General features: G+C 39.2%; 1 pseudogene; it reads left to right on the top strand.

Annotated features, from left to right (window-relative positions):
* The first annotated feature begins 7997 nt into the window (after positions 1-7997).
* Positions 7998-8741, top strand: LOC102884793 (annotated as a pseudogene).
* Positions 8742-13415: the final 4674 nt, after the last annotated feature.

Below are 13415 nucleotides of genomic sequence, written 5' to 3'. Positions count from 1 at the left end.
CAGGAGGCCTGGGTTCAGGTGCTGGTTCCTCTACCAAGTGGCCTTAGGCAAGTCACTTCCCTCTCTAAAACCATTTTCCTCACCTGTCAAATCCACAGAATTTGACTGACTTGTCTCTTAAGAAAGATCCTAGTGCCAATTCTATGACTCTAGCCTGGGCCTTGAAGCTCCCGGAACCTTTGTCTCTCATTTATAAACTGGAGACAATAAGCCCTGGATGGCTGCATGTCAGAAGCATGTCAATGGCACTTCTTACTAAGTCTCATCCCCCTACATCTGCTAGCCACAGGGGTGACATTTTCTTTTGCTCACCACCATTTCCTTCCAGGAAAGAATGAGACACTTTATGGCCATTGTTCATAAAGCTTCTCACTTCTTCCTGGATGTCCCTCCAAAGCAGTGTGGGAAGCTTACCTGGTTGGACTTCCGGCACCTCTTATTATCAGAACAAGTTATCTGACTTCTGGGGACCTCAGTGTCCTCACTATAAACTGAGGATAATAATATCTAAGATAAGTAAGAGAACATAAAAGCATTTCAGTGCACTGCCAAGCACATATTTGGCACTCAATAAAAAATTAACTTATCTTCATCATCATCACCTTATCTAGACCCCAAGATGAAGGTTCCCAAGTTGGGGCCCTACCCTCAAAGAGCAGAAGACAGATACAAAAAAGAAAACATATATTGTTGGACGAGTGGTACAAATTTAATCTTCACGATGACCCTATTGTTATCCCCTTTTTAGGGATAAGAGCACTGAGATTCACAGGGCTTAAGTAACTTGCCCAGGCTGGTAAAAGGCCAAGCTGGCATTCAACCTCATGTAGATCTAATACCAAAACCCATATTTTAACCTCTGATGCAGAGAACAGGAAGAGAATAAAGCAAAGAAAGGGAAGGGAAGCCTTAGCCCTAATTCCGAGCCTAGTCTCCAGCCAGCCTTCCTCTATCCTTCACCCCACCTCACCCCCAGCTTAGCACTTGGCTGCCTGGAGGTGTGAGGTATTTCAGTGAATCATTAATTAGCACAGATGCAGGCAAAAGTCAGCAGCATTACAGGCACTATCTTCTGCCAAATGCCCTGGTTTTCTGAAAACCCAGAGCCCAGCATGGGAGCAGGTAGAGGAGAAGAGTTAACTGTCACTCATGTCCTGGAGAAGTCAGTCCTCTGAAAGTCACCCCTCAGTGTGACTGTCACTCCATGTGTTCCAACTCCCTCTGTGAGATGAGACAAAGAAGCAGCTCCTGGCAGGAGGTAGCCAGAGGCCTGCAGGCGTTGACTGAGGAACTCAACAGAACTCGTACCTGTGAATCTTACCCCACACACAGCCAGTTACCACCCATCCATCAACAGCCACTGAGGCTAGGATTACAGGAACACAAAAACCAGGCTCAGAAATCCTTGGGCAACCAAAAGACCCACAAAGGGAATTGTAGGCATGGAAAGTCATTCATGTACTCAACAAACACCAATTGAGTATTTGCATAGGCATCAGGGGTATCAAGTGAACAAGACAAATGTATCCCCTGCCTTTCAGAAGCTTAAAACCCATGCACATGCTTATTAGGGTTTCCTTCTGGGGTGATGAATGTTTTGGTATTAGACAGACATGGCAATTCCAGGTACTCAACATGCACATGCTTATTAGGGTTTCCTTCTGGGGTGACTAGACAGACATGGCAATTCCAGGTACTCAGTGCCACCGCATTCTTCACTTTAAAATGGTTAATTTTATGTTACATGACTTTCTCCTCAATTTTTTTAAAAAAATGCATAAGGCAACAAGCCAGGGCTAATAAAATTTTAATTCCCCACCCAGACAATTTCTCCCCAAGCTGTTGGCTGGTCCTAAATGAGTTTCATTCATTTATTCAACAAGTCATTTGAGGAGAATGAAAAGGTGAGTTTATTTCACCATCAAAAGAATATCTTCTCCCATCTAACGGCTGGTCCTGATAATTCTACATTGAGGACTTTCCTTCTTTTAGTCATTCAGAGTATCTAACGGCTGGTCCTGATAATTCTACATTGAGGACTTCATTCATTCATTCTTTCCTTCTTTTAGTCATTCAGAGTATGCACTCTATTACCAGGCACTTATCCAAACTTGAATAAGACACAATATCTGCAATGAACATGAGAGCGCAAATAGTGCTCCAAGATACTGACTTTATTTCTTCTGTATACATAGGCAGAAGTGGAACTGGATCATATGTAGTTCTCTTTTTAATTTTTTGAGCACCCTCCATACTGTTTCCATATCGGCTGCACCAATTTACATTCCCAACAACGTTACATAAGGTTCCATTTCTTCCACATCCTGGCCAACTTAGTATCTTTTGTCTTTTTAATAATAGCCATTCTAACAGGTGGAAAGTGATATTTCATTATGGTTTTGATTTTCATTCCCCTGATGATTAGCAACTTTGAGCATCTTTTCATGTGCCTGCTAGTTCCTCATATATTGTATAACTTCCTTACATTTTTTTGGATATTAAAAAATGGTAACGATGTGAGGTGATGGATGAATTGATTAACTTAATTGTGGTAATCATTTTACATTGTATATGTATATCAAATCCTCACATTGGACACCTTAAATATATACAATTTTGTCAATTATTCCTCAATAAAGCGGGGGTGGAGGGGTCAAACACACTCTAGCCAAAAAAAAAAAAAAAAGGGACACAATCTCTACCTCAGGGTCGCCCCAGTCCATCAAGGAAAGTTTACATATGATACGCAAGTGTTGTTCTCTATGCAAGGACACTTTCTCCCTACTCTTCACCTAGCTAATTCTCATAATCCTTTCATCTCAGCTTAAATTTCTTCCAAGAGGCTTCTTGACCTGCATTCCACCTCCAGCCTAAAAGCTTCCTGAGAATCCTGTTCTCAAGCTCTATTCTCATCCTACCTACACTCATCTCAACTTTCAAATCATATTTAGTTGTGTAACTATACGTTCAATGTCTATACCCCTACTAGAATATAAGTTTCACAAAGGTGGTGCCAGTGTCTGTCGGCCATCACTATGCCTAGGACTAGGGCTGGCACAGAGTAAATTCTCAATAAATATTAGCTAGGTGGATAAATAAATTAAAATAATGAATACAAACAATTATAATGTGATAGATGCTCTAGTGGTGAGGCGAGTTGAGGCAGAACATGCCTAAATTTGTCTCACTAAGGTATGTAGAGAGAAGAGCAAAAGAAATAATCATAAAGAGAGGATATTTGGTCAGGTATACCTTAATATCAAAAAAAAGACATTGGCACTCTGTCTTAAGGCATAAGTAGGAGTTCCTGAGGCAACGCAGTTGGAGAATGTTTTTAGGATGTGAGAGCACGCAGAATGCACATTCAGAAAATAGCAAGTGCTTGTGGCCTGCATGGCTGGGCAGAATGACAGGAAATAAGGTCAGAGTTATGGGCAGGAATTGGACCTCAGGGGACTTTGTACGTTATACTAAGCATCCTGAAATTTACCCCACAGAACACTGGGGAGCCAATAAAGCACAGGCTCCTAACCTAAGGCTGATGAAGCCCTCAGAGGTGGGTTGTGAACATCCCTGGACTCCATAAAATTGTATCCACGATTGTGGTCAGATTTATGTTTTCCTAGAGAGAAGGCCCACGGCTTTCACTAGATTCTCAGAAAGATTGATGACTCAAAAAAAGGTTAAAAACTACCACCTTCCCTGACCACCCTAATTAAAACTGCCCCACCTCACCCCTCACCCTAGTTTGTGATTTTCATAGCATTCATAACAAAATATAAATATCTTGTTGATTTTTTTTGCTTACTTGTGTATTGTCCATCTTCCCCTCTGTGAAGGAAGAAACTCTCTCCTTCTTGTTCAAGGGTCTATCTCCAGGTCCTAGCACACACGCTCTGGAACATACAGAGCTCAATAAATATCTGTTGACTAAATAAATCCTACTATAGGTGTTTTTTTGTTTTTGTTTTTGTTTTTTTAAGATTTACCCTGTAAACTTCAGGGACAACAAGTGAAAAAAAAAAAACTGTTGTCACAAAGTATTTATAAATTGTGTTTGTACAAGTCAGAAAACACAAATCATTCTAGTATTTTAAGAGGGCAAAGATTTAGACCAGGGACTTAGGCGTTACGAAATCATTGGAGGTCCTAGAGGAGCAAAATCGGGGCCATCACTGAAACTCTTGAGTTTAAGAACATGCTACCATAATGTGATCAAGGATTAGGAGGCTGCTTCTGGTCAAATGTAGGTGTTCTTTTTCATTGTGGTAAAATACACATAACATAAAATTTACCATCTTAACCACTTTTGAGCATATATACAGTTCAGTGGCATTAAGTGCATTCACATTGTTGTGTAACCGTCGCTACCATCCATCCACAGAACTTCTGTCATCTTGTAACACTGAGATTGTGTACCAATTAAACAATAACTCCCCATCTTCCCACTCCCACCCAGCCCAGGGCAACTATCATTCTACTTTCTGTCTCTACAACTTTGACTTCTCTAGGTATCTCACATAAGTGGAATCATACACTTTTTGTCCTTTCATGGCTGGCTTAATTCACTTAGCATAATGTCCTCAAGGTTCATCCACGTTGTAGCATGTGCAGAATTTCCTTCCTTTTTAAAGCTAAATAATTCCATTGTATGTATCCTTTCATTCACTGATGGACATTTGGATTGCTTCCACCTTTTAGCCATTGTGAATAATGTTGCTATAAACATAGGTGTGTGTTTTTTAGACTTTTTTGAAATACAAGGAGTCAAAGGATGGATGGGTGGATGAATGGATGGATAAATGGATAGATAAATGATGGATGGGTGGGTAGAAGGATGGACAAGAGATAGATGGATAGATAAATGAAAGATTTCTGAACTGAGAACTCTGTTTCCTGTCATGACTGTAACACTTTACATCTGCATGACACACCAGACATCAGAGATACAGTGAAGTAACAAGTGACCCCATTGTAACGACGACAGTAGTATTGAGTGAAAGGCAGTTTCAAAATATTTATAAAGATGAGTAACACTGTGCTATTTCATGATCACAGTTTGCATGCATCAGTAAAAGGATTATGTATGAGACTTTAAGGTGTTGCTGATTAAGAAGAAAGGGACTTTCTGGAGTGGTAACCCTGGGAAGGAAGGGAGTGATTCAAGTTGGGAAAGCCACATTCTGTTTCGAATGTGAAACAATCAAAACATCTGTTAAAACAGCAGAAGCAGAGTCACTGAAATTTCAGTACCTCAAGCCATAGAGGCTGCCAGCATTGTATAGGTCCAAATGACAAGGAAGTATGAATAAGTGAAGAGTGCAGAGATAGGAGATTTTGAGGATATTGAGCTCTGCTCTACTGACCCACAGGATTGTTCATCCATAGTCTCACCATCCACAGCAACTGTGAGAGCCAACCTCAACAAAAAAAAATAATAAAAGTAGTTTATAAAAAAGGAAATACACAAACATATGGTACACAAACATATTAAAAGACGCCCCAATCCCTCTCTAATAAGTAAAATGCAAATAAGAACTACAGTGAGATACTATTTTTGCCTACCAAATTGGAAAAGATCATAAACAATTTGACAATATGTTATGTTGTAAGAGAAACGTGCTCTCACATAACACCAGTAGGGGCATAAATCAGTACCACCTCAACAGAGTAATTTAAGAACATCTATCGAAATTATATCCAGAGAATGAGAAGACAAGCCACAGACAGGGAGGAAAAATTGCAAAAGACACATCTGATAAAGGACTGCTAACTAAAATATACAAAGAACTTTTAAAATTCAACAATAAGAAAATGAATAACCCAATTTAAAAATGGGCTAAAGATCTGACCAGACACCTCGTCAAAGAAGATATACAGATATCTTCTGATATGCAAATAAGCATATGAAAAGATACTCAGCAGCATGTGTCACTAGGGAATTGCAAATTAAAATGAGATATCATTACACACTTAATAGAGTGGCCAGAATCCAAAACACTGACAACACCAAATGCTGGCAAAGATATGGAACAATAGGAACTCTCGTTCATTGCCAATAGGAATGCAAAATGGTACAGCCACTTTGGAAGACAGTTTGGTGGTTTCTTACAAAACTAAACATACTCCTACTCTATGACCCAGCAAAGGTGCTCTTTGGTATTTACCCAAAGAATTAAAAACATATTGCACACAGATGTTTACAGCTGCTTTGTTTATAATTGCCAAAACTTGGAAGCAACCACACTGTCCTTCAGTAGGTGAATGGATAAATATACTATGATATATGCAGACAACGGAATATTATTCAGCAATAAAAAGAAATAAGCTATCAAGCCACAAAAAAAGACATAAAGGAATGTTAAATGTATATTAATAAGTGAAAAAAATCACTCTGAAAAGGTTATATACTCTTATAATTCCACCTACGTGACATTCTGGAAAAGGCAAAACTATGGAAACAGTAAAAAAAATCAGTGGTTGCCAGGGATTAGAGAAAAAATGGGGATAAATAGGTGAGTACAGAGAATTTTTAGGGCAGTAAAATTATTCTATTCTATGTGATACTATAATGGTGGATAGATGTCACCATACATTTGTCAAAACTCATAGAATGTACAATGCCAAGAGTAAGCCCTAATGAAGGAGGGGGATGAATGGGAACTTTCAGCTCAATTTTGCCATGACTCTAAAACTACTCTAAAAAATAAAGTCTACTAAAAAATTAAACATGTACATACACTTTGACCCAAAAATTTTACTTCTAAAAATTTGTGCTCCAGACAGGCTTATAGAAAGGCAAAATGACCTTTGTTCAAAGTTATTTATTGCAGCACTATTTATAATGGGAAAAGATTAGAAGCAACCTAAATGCCCATCCATAAAGTATTGGTTAAATATATTACAGTTTATCTATTAAGGGTAATAATATGCAGCCATAAAAACGCTAGTATATTGATATGGATTAATCTCAAAGACATTTTGTTAAGTTAAAAAAGCAAAGTGTACAGAACAACATACAGTATGCTCAACTTAATGTAAAATATCAGAGAGCAGGGGAAGAATATAGGTACATATTTGCTTACATGTGCACTGAAAAAAATCTCTTGGATACAAAAGACTCTCAAAATTGATTGCCTTTAGGGAGAAAATTTGGATGACTGGGAGGCTTCTCTGTATATGCATATGTGTTTTATAAACCTTGAAAATGCATTATTTACTAAATTAACAGCAAGAGGAAGAAAGGGAGGTAAAGAGAGAGAGAAGGAGAATAAATACTACACTAGCATCACTGAATATTCAAACATTTAGGGACCTCAGAGATCTTCAAACTCAACTCTATAATATATTCGCTGACTCAATAAATATAACTTGAGTGTCCTATGTATGCCTGGCACTGTTCCAAGTGCTGTACATAGCAAGATGCAAAGATGTGGGCATATACAATCTAATAAGGAAAGACTTTACAGTTTACCAGTGAGAAACTGAGGCCCAGAGAATGGATGGACCTTGGTCGGGGTCACTAAGATTGCTGGTGGGAGAGCTAGGGCTGAAATCCAGGTCTTTAGACTCCTGTTTGACTTTATTATCTACCCTGGGCTTAAAGTACAGCAAAGGAAATAGATTTGATTACTCAGGCTATGTTTACGAGTATACAGATTACTGAACCACGAAACTGGCTTCCCAAAAAGCTTTCCTCTCCTCTATAGGCTTTCTGATAGTCACAGTCACTGTTGGCCAATAGAAAGATCTCCCAATGCTATTTAATTCTATTGTCATTCTCCATTCACACAATTATTTAGGAGTCATTATAAAAGAATACTGTTAATACACACACACACACACACACACACACACACACACACACACACACACACGCTTTTCCAAAGGATGGATCCATTGTCCTTGCTGAAACATCAAAAATACTAAGACAAAGCAACATGGCAGAGGCTCAGCTAAAGAAGAATCTGGACACCCAGAGAGAGCGAGCAAGTGCCATGAGGAAAATGGCAGACAGTTTTTCACTTAATGATGCCTTATCAGGGTCTGGAAACCCAAACTCTCAAGAATGGCCTGGCCCATGAGGTAATCACCTTGCTGGCACAGGGGGCTACCCAGGGGCCTCCTATCCTGGCAGCTGGCCCAGACCTGCACCTCCAGGAGCCTACTATATTTATCCTGGCCCAACAGCACCTGCTTAAACTGAACCAATTGCACCAGGAGCCTACCCCAGGCAACCAGGGGGCCCTGGGGCCTACCCTGGTGCCAGCCCCATTGACGTCCGTACTAGACCACTGACTGTGCCTTATGACCTGGCTTTTCCTGGAGGAGCGATGCCTCACATGCTGATAACAATTCTGGGCACAGTAAAGCCCAATGCAAACAGACTTGTTTTAGATTTCAAGAAAGGGAATGATGTCGCCTTTCACTTTAACACACGCTTCAGTGAGGACAACAGGAGAGTCATTGTTTGCAATCCAAAGCTGAATAATACCTGGGGACCAGAAGAAAGAGAGATAGTTTTCCCATTTGAAAGTGGTAAACCATTCAAAATACAAGCACAAGTTGAATCTGACCACTTCAAGTTTGCAGTCAATGATGCTCACTTGTTGCAGTACAATCATCAGGTGAAAAATCTCAAGAAAATCAGCACGGTGGGAATTTCCTGTGATGTCAATCTCACCAAGGCATACTATGATATAATCTTAAAGGGGCAGATACTTTTTAAAAAAAAAAATTGAATGTAAACCTTACGCATTTGTTTCACGTTCACCATGAGTGAAAAATTTTACTTTTATTCATCAATGTCCTTCTTGTAAATCATCCACTTAATAAACATGCTAAGAGTTAAAAAAATAAAAGAGTGATCTTCTGTCTGAGCAAGAGGAAAAAAACCTAATCCACAGTCAAGTGTCCCTGATCCCTTGGATTTTCTAAGGGTCTTAGGCAAACTCCTCAACAGGTTTTTTCCAAGTTTGGGAAATCCTCTACCAGGAAAGAGGAGCATGATTCTCGCCACTTTGAATGACAAAGACACAACAATCAATAGCCTGAGGTTTAACCTAATATTTTAGGATGACTTTTGTTAATGTATTATATAACATGTACAAAAATGAAGCCCTGTGTACACAAACACATATAATCATTACCAAAAATAAATAGCTACATAGACATACAAACAAATGTCAACCCTAAAGCAAAAAAATAAGGCTGAGATGAAGAACTTCAAACTCTAAATTGGCTACATTTAGAGACAGAACCACCACGATGCTCCAAAATGCAAAATCTTAAAATATCTGTCTTTGGAGTGATTCTATGATTGAAGGAGGACCTGCTGGTCGACTTTCCAGCTTCTATTTGGCTCTGACAAGTAGATAAAACAAGAAACTGATCCTTGATGAGACTGCAGTTGCTGACAGGTAAGAGAAGATGGTTCAGGACTGTGAAAAGAGTGGAGAAGCCAAACTGAGATTTTTTTGTAGACTTAGGCCATGCATCTCACCCGGGGTTTAGCAGAGGGCTTCATTTTTAGTAGAGGGCTACTGCAAGAACCATTTGCTCTTCTCTACAGCCAGCAGCCATCCCAGGTCCCAACTTAATCTCTTGTTTTGATTCATCTTCAGTCAGTCTCTGCTTATTTCCCACTTCCACTCCTTGAGAAAGTACCTGGGCTGGGAGATCCCTCAGTATCTCCAAAGTTGCTGTCCATGTGAAAGAGTTATGAGCATTTTGGGGCAAAGGCCTCTTTAAACTACAATTGTCATGAACGTTGTTGTGACTACACCCACACAGCCCTGATACAGGAGGGCTGCTTATGCCTTCTTTAGCCTTGGGAGCTACTAATAAGTGGCCTTGAGGGCCAGTTCTTTTAATGTCTGAATCAGGCATGTTTCAGGTTTTCGATTTCTACAACCTCTAAGAATAATAAACTCTTCCGGCTGAAAAGAGTAAGACATTCAACATACTCCCCTCATTCTGTGGTGGAAATTGAGACCCAGAGAGGAAGAGTGACTTGTCCTAAGTCATGGCCTGGTCTCTGAGCAACTAATCCAAATCTCTGCTTTCTCCAAAAATATCATTCAAAATAAACTCTTACAATTTCTCATAAAGTTAAACCTATACCTTTTCTATGATCCCGCAATCCCACTTTTAAGTATTTACTTGAGAGAAATGAAAATGTATGCTATGGTGTGAATGTGCACCCCCAAAACTCATATCTCCCAAAACTCTTATCCCCCAAAGGTAATGAAATTAGGATGTGGGGCCTTTAGGAAATATTTAGGTCAAGAGGGTGGAGCCCTCATGAATGGCATCAGTGCCTTATAAAAGAAGCCCCAGAGAGATCCCTAGGCCTTTCCGCCAGGTAACGACGCAGCAAGAAGGTGCCAGCCATGAACCAGGAAGAGGGCCTTCACCAAAACTCAATCATGCTGGCTCCTCGATCTTGGACATTGTAGCCTCTGAACTGTGAGAAATAAATTTGCATTTTTTTATAAGCTGTCAAGTCTGTGGTATTTTGTTATAGTGGCTCAATTGGACTAAGGTAACATGTATCCACAAAAAGAATTTTACACGAATATGCATAGCAGCTTTTTTTTTTTTTTTTTTTTGACGCCAGAAACTAGATACAACCTAAATGTCCATTAACAGGTAAATGGATAAACAAATTGTGGTATTTTGATTCAAAAAAAATACTACTCATCAATAAAAAGAAACAAACTACTGGTACACAGAGCAATATGGATAAATCTCATAGACATTGAATTAAGAAAAGGGAAAATATAAAAGACTACCTATTATTTGATTTGTATGTAGTTCTAGAGCAGGCAAAACTAGTCTATAGTGACAGAAAATAGAGAGTAATTGTCTGAGGGCCAAAAAGGGGTGATAACTACAGAGGAGTATGAGAGAACTTTCTAAGGTGTCGGCAATGTTCTGTATTTTGATAAAGATGGTGGTTACATGAGTGTAAATATTTGTCAAACTCACCAAACCATAGAGTTAAAATCTGTGTATTTTATTGTATGTAAAATTCACTTTAATAAAGTTTATTAATAAAAAAGGGACAGATAAGCCCTTACATTTGCATTGCTCTTTTCTGTTCTCAGAGCACTTTCCCGCCTGTCAGAACAATCTCACGACAGCTCTGTGAAGTCAGTGAGGTAAGGCAGGGGCCACGGTCTCCAGTCTACAGGAGAGAAAATTGAGGCTGAGAAGCATCAGCCTCAGCTACCTGGGCCAGGTACTGGGAGTTTCTCTGTGGTCATAGGACCAGAAGGCATGAAGTCACACACCTCACTTGTCAAACAGACATACTGTGGCTCAGAGGGCTTGGGAGTCCTACGGTGAATCAGCAGCAGGATTGGGACTAGGGCCCTGGACCCCTGGCTCCTGGTTCAGTGTGCTTCCCCAACCACAGGGCCGCTGAGCCTCCCTACCGTGCTTTTGCGCCCCTCTCTCTTCTTTCAGCTTGAGGCCGACTCCTGCTGCTTGGGCTGCACTCATATCCTTCTGGAGGCTCCAACCTGACTTCCTCAAGCAAAGCTACAAATCCCAGTTCTACGCTCTTCATTCCCTGTGTAATTTCCAGGCTCCTCAGGCCCTGCGCTCAGCTAGTTGGCAAGGACTCGTAAATTTGTCCATAGGATAGTTGCTTATGAAAAAATTCCCAGCATTATTTCACCCTAGAGCATCTGCCACCACTCAAAGAGTAAGACTTTAGTAATCAGAGAAAAAAATTAAAATAAGATGTCAACTTCCACCTGAGAGACTGTCAGACGTCTGGAAGATTAATAATATCCAGGATTGGTGAGGATAAGAGGAAATGGGCAACCTCACATATTGTCAGTGGGAGTGTACGTTTTTATGGTAATTTAGCAATATCTATCAATTTTTTTAATGTATACTCTCTGACCCAGTAGTTCCAGTGTGAAAATGTCTATCCCCTAGAAATACTCACAGGTGAGCAAAACTATTTACCCATTAGAGTAAAAAATTAAAAATAATCTAAATGTCCACTATAGGGGATTGGTTAGAATTTGGAGTCCTATGGAGTTTTTTTCACTTATATTAGGAAAACTTTCTTGTATATTGATAACTGCCTCATTTTTTAAATGGCCCCTAGTCCACAGTATATATGTGCAATAATTGATTAAACCATTCCCCCACAAATGGGCATCAAGGTTGTCTCCATATGTTCTTTGTTTTATAAGAGTAACAGCTCTCTAGGTGAAGGGGTATAACTACATGTAAATTAAATTGCAGTGAACTGAACTGAACCAAACTGAAATGTGGAGAGTACCGGATTGGCAAATATCAAAAATAATTCTAATAATCATATGAAAATATGCTAATTCACTAATTAGCATCACTAATCATTGGGGAAATGTGACTCATAAACACAACCACAGAACCAGATACCTCTTCACACCCACTAGGATGACTACTATTAAAAAAAATTGTCAGTGAGGATGTGGAGAAGTTATAACCCTGGTACAGAGCTGATGGGATTGTAAAATAGTGCAGCCACTATGGAAAATAGTTTGGCAGTTCCTCAAAATTGTAAATAGAATTACCATATGATCCAGCAATTCCACTTCTGGATATATAAGCAAAGGAACCGAAAGCAGAGATTTGAACAGATATCTACACACCCGTGTTCATAGTAGCATTATTCACAATACCCAAAAGAGGGAAGCGACCCAGGTGTCCATTGACAAATGAGTGGATAAACAAAATGTGGTGTATCCATACAGTGAAATATTATTTAGCCTTAAAAAAGAAGGAAATCCTGACACATGCAACAACATGGATGAATCTCAAGGACATAATGCTAAGTAAAATAAACCAGTCACAAAAAAAAAAATACTATATAATTCTACTTATATGAGATACTTAGAATAATCAAAATCATAGAGGCATATAGTAGAATGGTGGCTGGAGAATGAGTGAATGGGAAGTTATATTATCTAATGGGTACAGAGTTTCAGTTTTACAAAATGAAAAGAGCTGGAAATGGATAGTGGTGATGGTTTGCACAACATTATAAATGTGATTAATGTCACGAACTTTACACTTAAAGATAACTAAAATTATAAAGTTTAAGTTTTGTGTATTTTACCACAATAAAATGTTGGTGGGGGAAGACATATACATACAATGGAGTATGACTCAGCCATAAAAAAAAAGATATCTGACCATTTGCAATGACATGGATGGACCTAGAAGGTATTATGCTAAGTAAAATAAATCAGAGAAAGACAAATATCATAAGATTTTATTTATATATGGAATCTAAGAACAAAATAAATGAACAACAAAAAAAAGCAGACTCCTAGATACAGAGAACAAACTCGTGATTGCCAAATGGGAAGGGGTTATGGCAGGGGCAGGGGGCCTGGGTGAAAAAGGTGAAG

The sequence above is a fragment of the Pteropus alecto genome, unplaced genomic scaffold (assembly GCF_000325575.1).
Source record: "Pteropus alecto unplaced genomic scaffold, ASM32557v1 scaffold190, whole genome shotgun sequence".
In the NCBI taxonomy this organism is placed as follows: domain Eukaryota; kingdom Metazoa; phylum Chordata; class Mammalia; order Chiroptera; family Pteropodidae; genus Pteropus; species Pteropus alecto.
Note: the sequence above shows the minus strand (reverse complement) of the source record. Positions and strands in the feature narration are given on the sequence as shown.